Source organism: Nesoenas mayeri (genome assembly GCF_963082525.1).
Source record: "Nesoenas mayeri genome assembly, chromosome: 3".
Lineage (NCBI taxonomy): Eukaryota > Metazoa > Chordata > Aves > Columbiformes > Columbidae > Nesoenas > Nesoenas mayeri.
The window spans coordinates 35,899,303-35,909,240 of NC_137544.1; the positions used below are offsets into that span (position 1 = coordinate 35,899,303).

At 39.5% G+C, this 9,938-nt stretch overlaps 1 protein-coding gene across 4 annotated transcripts in view; it reads right to left on the minus strand.

The window, feature by feature from the left end:
- Positions 1–6,860, minus strand: part of IBTK (inhibitor of Bruton tyrosine kinase) — a 59,520-nt gene extending 52,660 nt beyond the window's left edge. For all 4 annotated transcript variants that reach the window (XR_013921959.1, XM_080341576.1, XM_080341575.1 and 1 more), the window contains exon 1: positions 6,726–6,860. The gene's annotated coding sequence lies outside the window, so the exon portion shown is untranslated. The remainder of the gene's footprint in view (positions 1–6,725) is intronic.
- Positions 6,861–9,938: the final 3,078 nt, after the last annotated feature.

The following is a 9,938-nucleotide window of genomic DNA, read 5'->3' on the forward strand; positions in this document are numbered from 1 at the left end:
ACTCCTTGCCTCCCCCCAGCCTGTTGATCTTAGGTATCATTGCTTTTTAGGAACTGAATGCATAATCATGTTTTGTTAATGTTGCTATCTGCAAGGATATGTCAGGGAAAGATTATTTTGTTTGGAAGAGAAAACACAAATCCCAGTCCTCCTTCTGTTGCAAGAATTATCATAAAGACTGATACCAAGTTGAAAGCAGTTTAAAGCAAGTACTAGTAGTAGAATCTAAACTTAAAAAAAAATCTAATTCAATAGTATCCACTTAAACATATAATGACAAAGCCTTCAACAATTTTTTTTCCAACTCATTCAAAAGGGGTTAAATACTTGGAACGGAAATCTACAGATCAAAGTTGTCCAGTATGTACCTTCAAGACAATTTCAAACAGCAGGCATATGAAAACCAAAAAAGTAGGTTTTATTCACTACAATTTAGTCCCCCATCCCTGTCCAGAAGTAAAATTCAGAAATATTTCAAAGACCACAACTGTTTAGCTTACACTTGTCAGAGTGAGCTGGAGTTCACTCTACAGCAGGTGTGTCAAACTCATTTTCATTGGGGGCCACATCAGCCTTGTGGTTGCCTTCAAAGGGCCAAATGTAATTTTAAGACTGTACAAATGTAACTACTCCTAAAATTACATTTGGCCCTTTGAAGGCAACCCTTTACAGGGCATTTTACTTCTGCAGTATCACAAGAAGTTTAACATGTACTTGTGTGGACTCTTCTCGTTTCACCTTGCCTAAAGCCTCTGACTATAAAGAAAAATGAACCACTGTTGAAAGCTTGGAAAAAGCTCCAGTTTCAAGAATACAGACTGCTTGCTGCTCCAAGGAATCAACATATGACAGGTGATTGCTACCAGCAGGTTCAGATTGTCAGTGCATAAGTCTTCTAAAGAGTAACAATTTAAATATATATATATTTGGAGACCTATAGGAAAAACATAAGTGCTATTATCCTCAAATAAATTTGTCACATTTCATCAATATGCCACTAGCCAATAAAATTATACTGTGGAAGAAGTATGAATTTTACATATGTCTTATAAAGTACATCTTAAATACAATTCATTGCTATTAGTGCTACAACAAAACAAAAATAAATAGAACAAAGAAAAATCACTCAGGGAAGTCACAAAATAAAGTTGACTAATCTGTTAGGTAAACAGGTATGAAATGGCACCACCACCCAAGGAAGCAGACCTGCCGTGCCCCATGCCATACCTGCCCTGCTGCAGTACACACCTATTTAAGACACCGAATTGCATGAGAAAACTCCTGGTTCCAAAGAACCTTGTGCCATCAGAGGAAAGGAACAGAGAGGCCAGATAAAAACTTCTTTAAAGCCCTTGAGCTCTAGCCTCACCAAACACTAAAATACTGTGGACAATAAACCACACATTAAAAGAATAAAAGGTCTGCTATTAGATAGAAATACAACCCTGCCTACCTCACACTAACTACTTTATGGTGACTTTTACTGCAGCTATGTGAACTCTGACTCTGCTGAATTACTTCTTTACAAGTCATTCTAACTCAGCCCTCCTTCACTATAAACATTACAACACTAGAAACTATATTAGCACACTGATACATATACCTTGAGTTTCGAGACAGAAGGCTGTAGGTCAAGTTTTCACCACTCTACAATAAAGACTGACACACCAATAACATACCATCATATTACTACAACATCTGAAAAGGGTTAATCAGATCTGTTTTCAAACACAAAGTAGGTCCTTAAGTAAAACCTTAAAACTTTAAAATTGTGAACTGATGCTCATATCTGCATGAAAACCTTGTGATTGCTGACCAAATGCTTACTTCTAGTATATGGAGTCCCAGCTAGAATAGTCAGCACCTAAAATAGGCACAAAATAGGAACAGCACCAGCATTTTTTAAACACTGAATTTAAATGTCTAGAATATGGTGTCCTTTTGATTACGTATCTCTGATTTTATTTGTAGACATTTCTGTAGGCTTCTCAGCCTCCTCATATTCATGTTATAATACCAGTGTCTTCCTAATGCTGTAATTATTGAAAGATCAATAGCTAAATAAGATTATCATCTTTTAAACATTTTTTTTATACAATAAGTATCATTTGGAACTCATTCTTTTTAAAAACTGATTCCTAGTTAACATTTTCATGATAAAAAAACATCATTGAGGAACTGGAACAGTATTTGGAGTATCCCAAACATGTTTTGTTCCAGTAGTAAGTGGGCTTCTAAATCTTCCCTTAGGGTCATTAACTACTCATTATGTATGCTCACAGCCCAGGAAAATTTAGAAGATTACAACCAACTTGGAAGCAATTTCTAAGTAGCAAGAAAGGGTTTGTGGTATCTTGCCTCCTGGAAGTGAGTAGGTAGAGCGCTCTCACTCAACTCTTCCTCAGCACCACCACACAACAGCTGTCAGACTTCAAGAAGGAGTATATCAGATGTGTCATCTGACCTTATGGAGTCAGAACTCCTACAGCTGAAAAAGCAGCTCTCTACCTACTCTGGTTCTCTTAAAAATCTGTTTCTTTCAAGAAGTCACTACAAAAAAGGCAAAAATTTGGCACTCGTTTGCTAAAAAGTCTCAAATCAAAGCTGTCATATCTCTCTCGAGTATGAAACTAAGACACAACTCTAAGGCTAAGCTAAGACAAATACCTTAATGACTAAGGATGATGATGGTAGAGTTCACTTCCTGCAACCAGCAGAGGGCAGATGTGGAATCTTGAGATTCTGTTCAATCATCGGGAAAAATGAACAGAGTTGGAAGAAGCTTCTCACTGTGGAGTTCCAGAAATCTCTCTGTGTATTAAAGCTGCTTACGAAGGACTTCTGGTGGGTTAGCAGTCTTCAATTCCAAGGGAATTCCACCCCCTACTATGTATCTGTTTCTTAGTCACTGTCTTTCAGAAGATCAACCCAGTGAAGGGAAAGCATATTCAGGAGAAAATCGTGTGATGCCTGGAACACTGACATGTAGCAGAGGCATCACAAGCGACTGGATGAAGTAAATACCAGACGGCTCATTTCCACAGCTGTAGAATCATGCCCTCTAGGAACACATTCCCGATTTCTTTTCATCTACAAAATACTTTCACGGATGTTCTATGCTCTTGGCTCAAAGGTACAAGGGTGCTACCAGAAAAGAAACATCAACCAATTCTCACTACCTGGCTGGATGCCAGAAACATATATTGAATCTGCCAATCTGGGAGGCACACATTTGATACTAGAATTCATATCTGTGGTTTTTCAGATTCTTCCTAATGGTCTATACCAGGTATTAGATCTAGCAAAATCCAGCTAACATGGATGTAGATACCAGTACCAAGTCTGTGGCTGGTGGCTGCTGTGGTGGGGTTTTTTTTGTCTTAATAGAGACAACAGTCTCACATGGAAGTGAAAGAGAAAACAGAAGAGATTCACATAGTTAGAATTCAGTGCCACTCGAAGACACATTTAGAGTTTTACATCTTCCATGTGTGCTGCATTAAAGTAAATTAATTGTCAAATTAGTGACATGGCCTTGAAACCCAGCTTTAGGCTGCTTCCCTAAGAACATACTTCTCAAGACCTTATTGATCTTTAAATTGGCATAATCTCATACCTTTCACTATTTCTTTGGGGGTTTTTGGTTTGGTTGTTTGGTTTGTTTTGTTTGGTTGGTGTTTTTGTTTAACAATTATTTATTTTTTAAGCAGTACTGATTTTTTTTCCTAAATACTAGTTGCATCCAGGATACACTTGGTGAAAAAACACCTAGTATTTGGCTGTCCTTAAACAAAACTAAGTAGTGGTTTCTATTTACCATATAAAAGAAGCCTAGTTTTTCCTGTCAATCCTAATATCCCTCCTTAAAAAAAAAAATAGCATAAATAATATGGCTTTTCAGAAGGTACAAAATTAATTTGCCCTCCCTTTTGCTAAATTCCTAATTGAAGACAGATATGATTGGCAATATCATACACTTCAGGAAGGTTAAGTCCGTCCTTACAAGAATATTGCGAGTTCTTAAAAATTTCCAGGGTGGAGTGGATGGGGAGCTTCAGAGGGGGGCTGTTTTTTAAACAAGTATTCTGACATTTAATAACATTAATAACATCAATAACATTGGTCCATTCACACTTGTTTCATAACATCACAAAAAACCTGTAACCATAACAGCATGTAAATCCTGAAAATATTTGTATCCAAAACAAACTTTGCCATGCAAACTACTTGATTAGTAAGCTAATAATAATTAAAAAATAAAATAAAAAAAATCTAAAGCTTACAGAGTTAAAGCCTTGGGAATCTGCTATCTAGGATTTTCTGTAGTCTTACCTAAAGGCAAATTTCAGTAATACATATTAAAGTAGCAGTTTAGAATCTGACGAAAGTGACTAGGAAATTGAAGTTGGGTAGCAATACAATAAACATAGCACTGACATTAAGCAACATATCCTCAAGGAAACATAGATTAATTCCTAGATAAATAACAGCAAGCACACCCTACAGCTATTAGCAGCACATTGTCCAAGACTTTAAAGAACAGCTAGACTACTAAATTCTACTCAGAAGATTACACATCCACAGATAGTTTAACCTGTTCAGAAACCTCCTGCACATTTGTTGAAGTCTGGGCATAAATCTAGACTATTCAACCCCCTGAATAATATCATTTGAATACATTATGTATTTTATGGGAGGGAGGAAGTGATTGAATATACAAGGAAAAAAGGGTAAATCTAAGTTATGCAGCAGCTTAGTGTGCTTTGTCAGTCAGAAATTCCCACACAGAGTCTTTTTTTTTTTTAAAAAAAAAAAGTAGCAGCTTCTCAACTGCATTACAGGAGCATGGCAACACAAGGCACAGAAAGCAAGGGTTCTGCTCTCCTCAATATACAAAACATCAGGTAGAGTGCTGCCTCTAGTTCAGATATCAAGTTTTAAGATAAGTAGTTAAGTATAATAAAACTGTGGAAAGCGTAACTAGGATTCAAAAGGCTTACAAAACAACCTATGAGTACAGAGTGAGCAAACTACAGCTATTTTTTCCTTCAGCTATGTTTTCTACAGACCACACAGACCCTTTGAATAAGGCTGCTGTTACAAAAAGAAGAAAAATGAAAACTCTAGTTCCATTTTACCCCAACAGTGGGAAAAGTAGTCATTTGTTTACACTTAATAAGAAACTAAGATTTTTACATCAGGAAGCACTTTCAAATTATAAACTGAATGTTAATAAGGCTACCCACAGGAACTCTCAAAATGGGTTCTACAACAAGCAACCTGTTCAAGTTTTAAATAAACGCCTGGAAGTAAACTGGACAAAATCCGACTTGCTTAAAAAACATCAGGTTCCACCCTGCCCACTATTTTCTCTGGGCCATGGCAGGTCCAAGTTTCCTCAGGTATTGGGTTGGAGTCTCTGAGGACCTCTTGGCACAGGTGCAGCCCTGGCACAGTTATCTTTGGAGGCTCTCTCCAGACTTTCTACAACTTCTGCATTCATAGTGACAACACTAATCCTTATGAGGATGAAACATTCAGGAATCCAGCAACTCTAATCCATTTGCTCCCAACAGTGCTAACCGCACTATCAATTAAAGGCAGACATGTCTGTAAAAAAAAAACAAACAACAAAACACAAACCACACAACGACAAAAAAACACAACACCAAGTACCATTGGTAGCTAAATTCAGCTACAACATGTCAGGGTGGATCTATTAGTCAGGTATCACAGAACACAAAAAATACTATGAAATACTGTGTTTGGCTCCTCTAGAAATAGTCAAAACTACTTAAATTTAATAACTTAACACTATCCAAAAAATTAAAACATACAGTGGTATAGACAAGAGTAAGTGTGAGTGCATTTATAGGCATTTCCACAAGACACTGGGACCTTGCTCTGGATTTTTTATTGAAACAGACAACCTGAAGATAAGTCATGTGCAATGAACCTCAAATGTGTTCTGGAGTTTCACCACACTTAAAACTATATCAGATAAATATATCAAGTCTTAGGAAAGACTGACTTTTCTGAAAGAATTCTGAACTTCTGGCACAGTGTTACTAAGAGTATCCACATGAAATGTTGTTGAGTGATTATTATCTTTTGTAATCCACAAGTTGTGGTCAGTTTCCATAAAGACAGACAACTACGCTGACCACATCAGCAAAAAAAGAGAGAGATTTCAGAGATCAGGTGCTCAGCACCTAAGAAGACTGACCAAAAATATTCTTTTAAGCTACCTACGAGACTCCAGCTCTTTCGTGCTTGCGCTGCCACAGACAAGTATCACCAAGAAGGCCAGAAACACGATAGGCTTCCCGGGAATCTCCAGCTAAGGAAACCTGGCAGCGAATGCTGCCAGTGCCGAGGGAGGGAAGGTCTGAAGTGCTTCCCAGAGCCAGCCACAGGCGGTTGCAAGCAGGTGGAAGGCGGCCCTCCTGCCTTTCACCACACAAGTCTACACAGTCGGGAAGCGACAGAACAGACTTATCAAAACCGGCGGCTGAGCCACTTCCGCTTCGAAGCCAGTCGCCTCCCATTCTACGTGGCCGGCTGCCCTTTACACTCCGTGGTTCGGGCTCTTCCCATTTCTACAGACCCCTGCGCCACCTCCACCACCCCATCCCGTGCCCCCCGGCAGGGCCAGGGATGACACGTCCCTCCTGCAGGCCCGGCTCCCACTCGGACACATCAGCAGATCGCGGCCCGCCCCTCACCAGTCGCTAGATGAATGGACTCGGGCGGGCAGTGCGGGACGCGCGCTGGGCAGCGCGAGGGCTCATCCTCAGTGACACCGGGGCACGGCCAGGCTGCTGCTGCTGCTACCGCGACCCCTCAGGCGACGGCGGCGACAACCAGTGCCAGCAGCTCGCAGCAGGGCAGAGGGACAACAGCTACCGCACCCCCGAAGAAGAAAGCAACCGATTGGCTGCGGCGCAGCCGCACTTCGCATTCTGATTGGTTACTACTGCCGCCACGACTCCGCCCCCCACGGCGGAGCTCAGATTGACGGACAGGCCAGGTCAGGTGGCGAATCCGAAGCGAGGGGGCGGGGCGGGCCTGGGGGCGGGGCCTGGAGTGACGGGCTGTAGCGCGGTGCCCAAGGGTTAAACCAATATGGCCGGTCCAGGTGTGTGGGTGGTGCGGGGTGCAGTGTCGTGAACGAGGAAAGGGGGTGGAAATGGGAGAGAACTGAGTTGTTCCAGTGCCTTGTGCTGTCACAGCTCGTGAGAGAAGCAGCGTGGGCAGGTTCTGACGAGGCAGCACCTCTCTCCAGGAGGGCCCCGAAACAAGTAGTTGAATAATCAGCCTGCAGGTCTCTAGGAAATAGCAAAACAAGAGAAAGAATTGAGAAGGCCGTGTGGAGGCAGATTGTCTAGAGGCAATGTAATTTCTCTCTCTGACAGAGGAAATGGATTAATTTATATGATAAAGCTTGGTTTGTCTGAGGCTTTTTACATCAACTCAGGGGTGCACCCTCAAAAGCAGACTTGAAATGTGCATAAGGATTTGAACAACGCGTGTTGTAATTACCTGTGGTTCACTTGGTGTGTGTTTCAGGTAAATTCCATGAGGGATCAGTTAAATTCTCCTTTTTAATTAATACTTTTGGATGATGCAATAGGTGGTACAGATTGCAGATTAATCTGGAACAGGATTATGGTGTAGCATTTTAGAGCGGGAAGCTCGGAACCAAGATAAGCAGTGGCTAATGTTAAATACGGAGTAAGAAAATCAGGCATTGCTTTTTCCAAAATACAGAAATGTATTAATGCCAATGAGTTTCTGTGTATTTCTTTAAAGCTTCAATTTCCTCCCATGTGTGGTGCAAACACTAAAAGAGTTTAAAACAACCTAGCTATTTTTTTAAACCAGAAAACATTCGAAGTTGGAGAACGTTATGTATGATCTTCAGCAGCAGTTTAATTTGGAGAAAATCGAGGATAAGTTGTATTTAGGTGACTCTCAAGCATTTTTTCCTGTGCTGTCTGACCTATAATTTGAATTCTGCAATCTGCTTTCTGTATTTCACTGTACAAATGTTTGGGTTGCCAGCAGTCATTCACCATTGCAACTAACACTGCATGCTATGTGAAATCTATTTATGCATTATTTTCCTAGTAATGGCTTCTTTCTGCTTCAGCCATAAGCACGTCTCAGAGGTGGCCTTGCTCCGAGTATGCTGCCAGCTGGCCAAAGAACAGTAATGACCATCTGGGGAGATAAGGAGGTTCAAGTACAGCTGAAGTCAGTCATAAAAAATGCTTTGTTGTACAATAATGAATTCAAGTGAATAACTGGGACAGGCGTCCTTTGGAGAGGTAAATGGCGCAGTAGAAAGATCAAGAGGTTTAGAGTAGAGCAAGGCCCAAGGCAATATGAATAGATTCCATACGAGAAAAATAATTTTTAAGATGCTGGATTGCCCCTCAGGTGTTCCATACAAAGTACTATTGTAAAAGACAGAAAACTATAGCAAGGGACACAAAAAAAAAAATGGAAAATAATTTAAAATAAATAAAAATTAAAAATGGAAAATAATACTGAGTCATTAATAGGACCTGATGGAGTCCAAGTCAGCCAAAAGATTGACAGAATAACCAAAGGCTTTTAGCAATGACTTTCTATGCAGGAGTTTGATCTTCTTTTCAGTATTTTCATAGAAAAATAATATATTAACTACTTTACCTATTGTTTATTGTTCAGGGTTTTCTAATTGTCACCAGCTCATAGGTCAGCAATAGAAACTGCTGCTATCTTGTGCTGCCTGTGCGAAAGCAGCAGACTAATCAACACTATTCATAGAATCCAGATTATATGGTTTTATTTGCAGAAGTATGTCAAGGTGATAAGGTAACGTTATAAAGCAAAAATAGTTCAAACAGGTTAACTTGAACCTCTCTTAAAATTACTGGGTTTGTTCTGTTGGTTTTGTTTTGTTTACCAGTGGAAAATTACAACCTTGTTGCAGAAAAGCATACTGTTTTAAGCCTTCCAGAAGAAACTGCAGGCAGTGGAGATGCAAAGCTAGTAGTGAGTCATTGAAGAGTCTTTTTTAATTGGGTAGTCAAACAGCCAGATTTGTGAGTTCCTGAAGCATGTAGTAAGTGCCTGACAGTTAGGAACTGTTAATCTTTTTTTTCTTTTTTTTCCAGAATTATCACAAATAAACATGTAATTATAGTGGGAAAAGGTGTCTCTGACTGCTGTTGTTACTTTTTATAGCACTTCTAGACTTTAATTCAAAAAATCCCTCAAAAAATTGAAAGAGCAGCAGTTAAAAAGGAAAATCGGGATGCTTACCTGTTTTCAGAAGTTGAGGAGGAACATAAATTTTGAGAGGCTTAGTTAGCCTGCAGAAAGGCTCTCATAACAGATTTCTGAAATTAATTCTGAATGTTGAAAAAAGATGGTAATTACTTTTATCACCTAGTCATCAAAAAGCTGTCTATATATCAAAAATGAAAATAATTAATTTTTTTCCTGTTCGACCAAAGAAAGTGTTGAGTGACAGATTTTTCCCTTCGCATTTCTATTCATGTGCCTTAGCTGGCCTAATTATTACCAGCGTCCTCTGGACCCTTGAGTAATAATTCTTATTGGCAGCAGTAATACTTTCTGCTGAAGAAAAAATGAGTAAGCTCCAGGCTTGCCTTCTGCTGATACTAAATAAGTTCCTAATGATCTTTCTCTTTTATGAGCTTGAAAAAAAGGTTATAAAATACTAAGAAATTTGTACTGCAGAACTAAGAGAGGAAGATTCAGTGTAACAGCTTTCAGCAAGGAAGCCTTGCAAAAAAACGCAGGCTATTTATTTATCAAATATTTAGCAAATTTATAACACAGTCAAGCATTTTTATACCAGAAAATTCTCTTCAAATGTTTAAAAAATATGTGCATCTTGCTTTAAGAAAGCCTGTCCTCTTGCT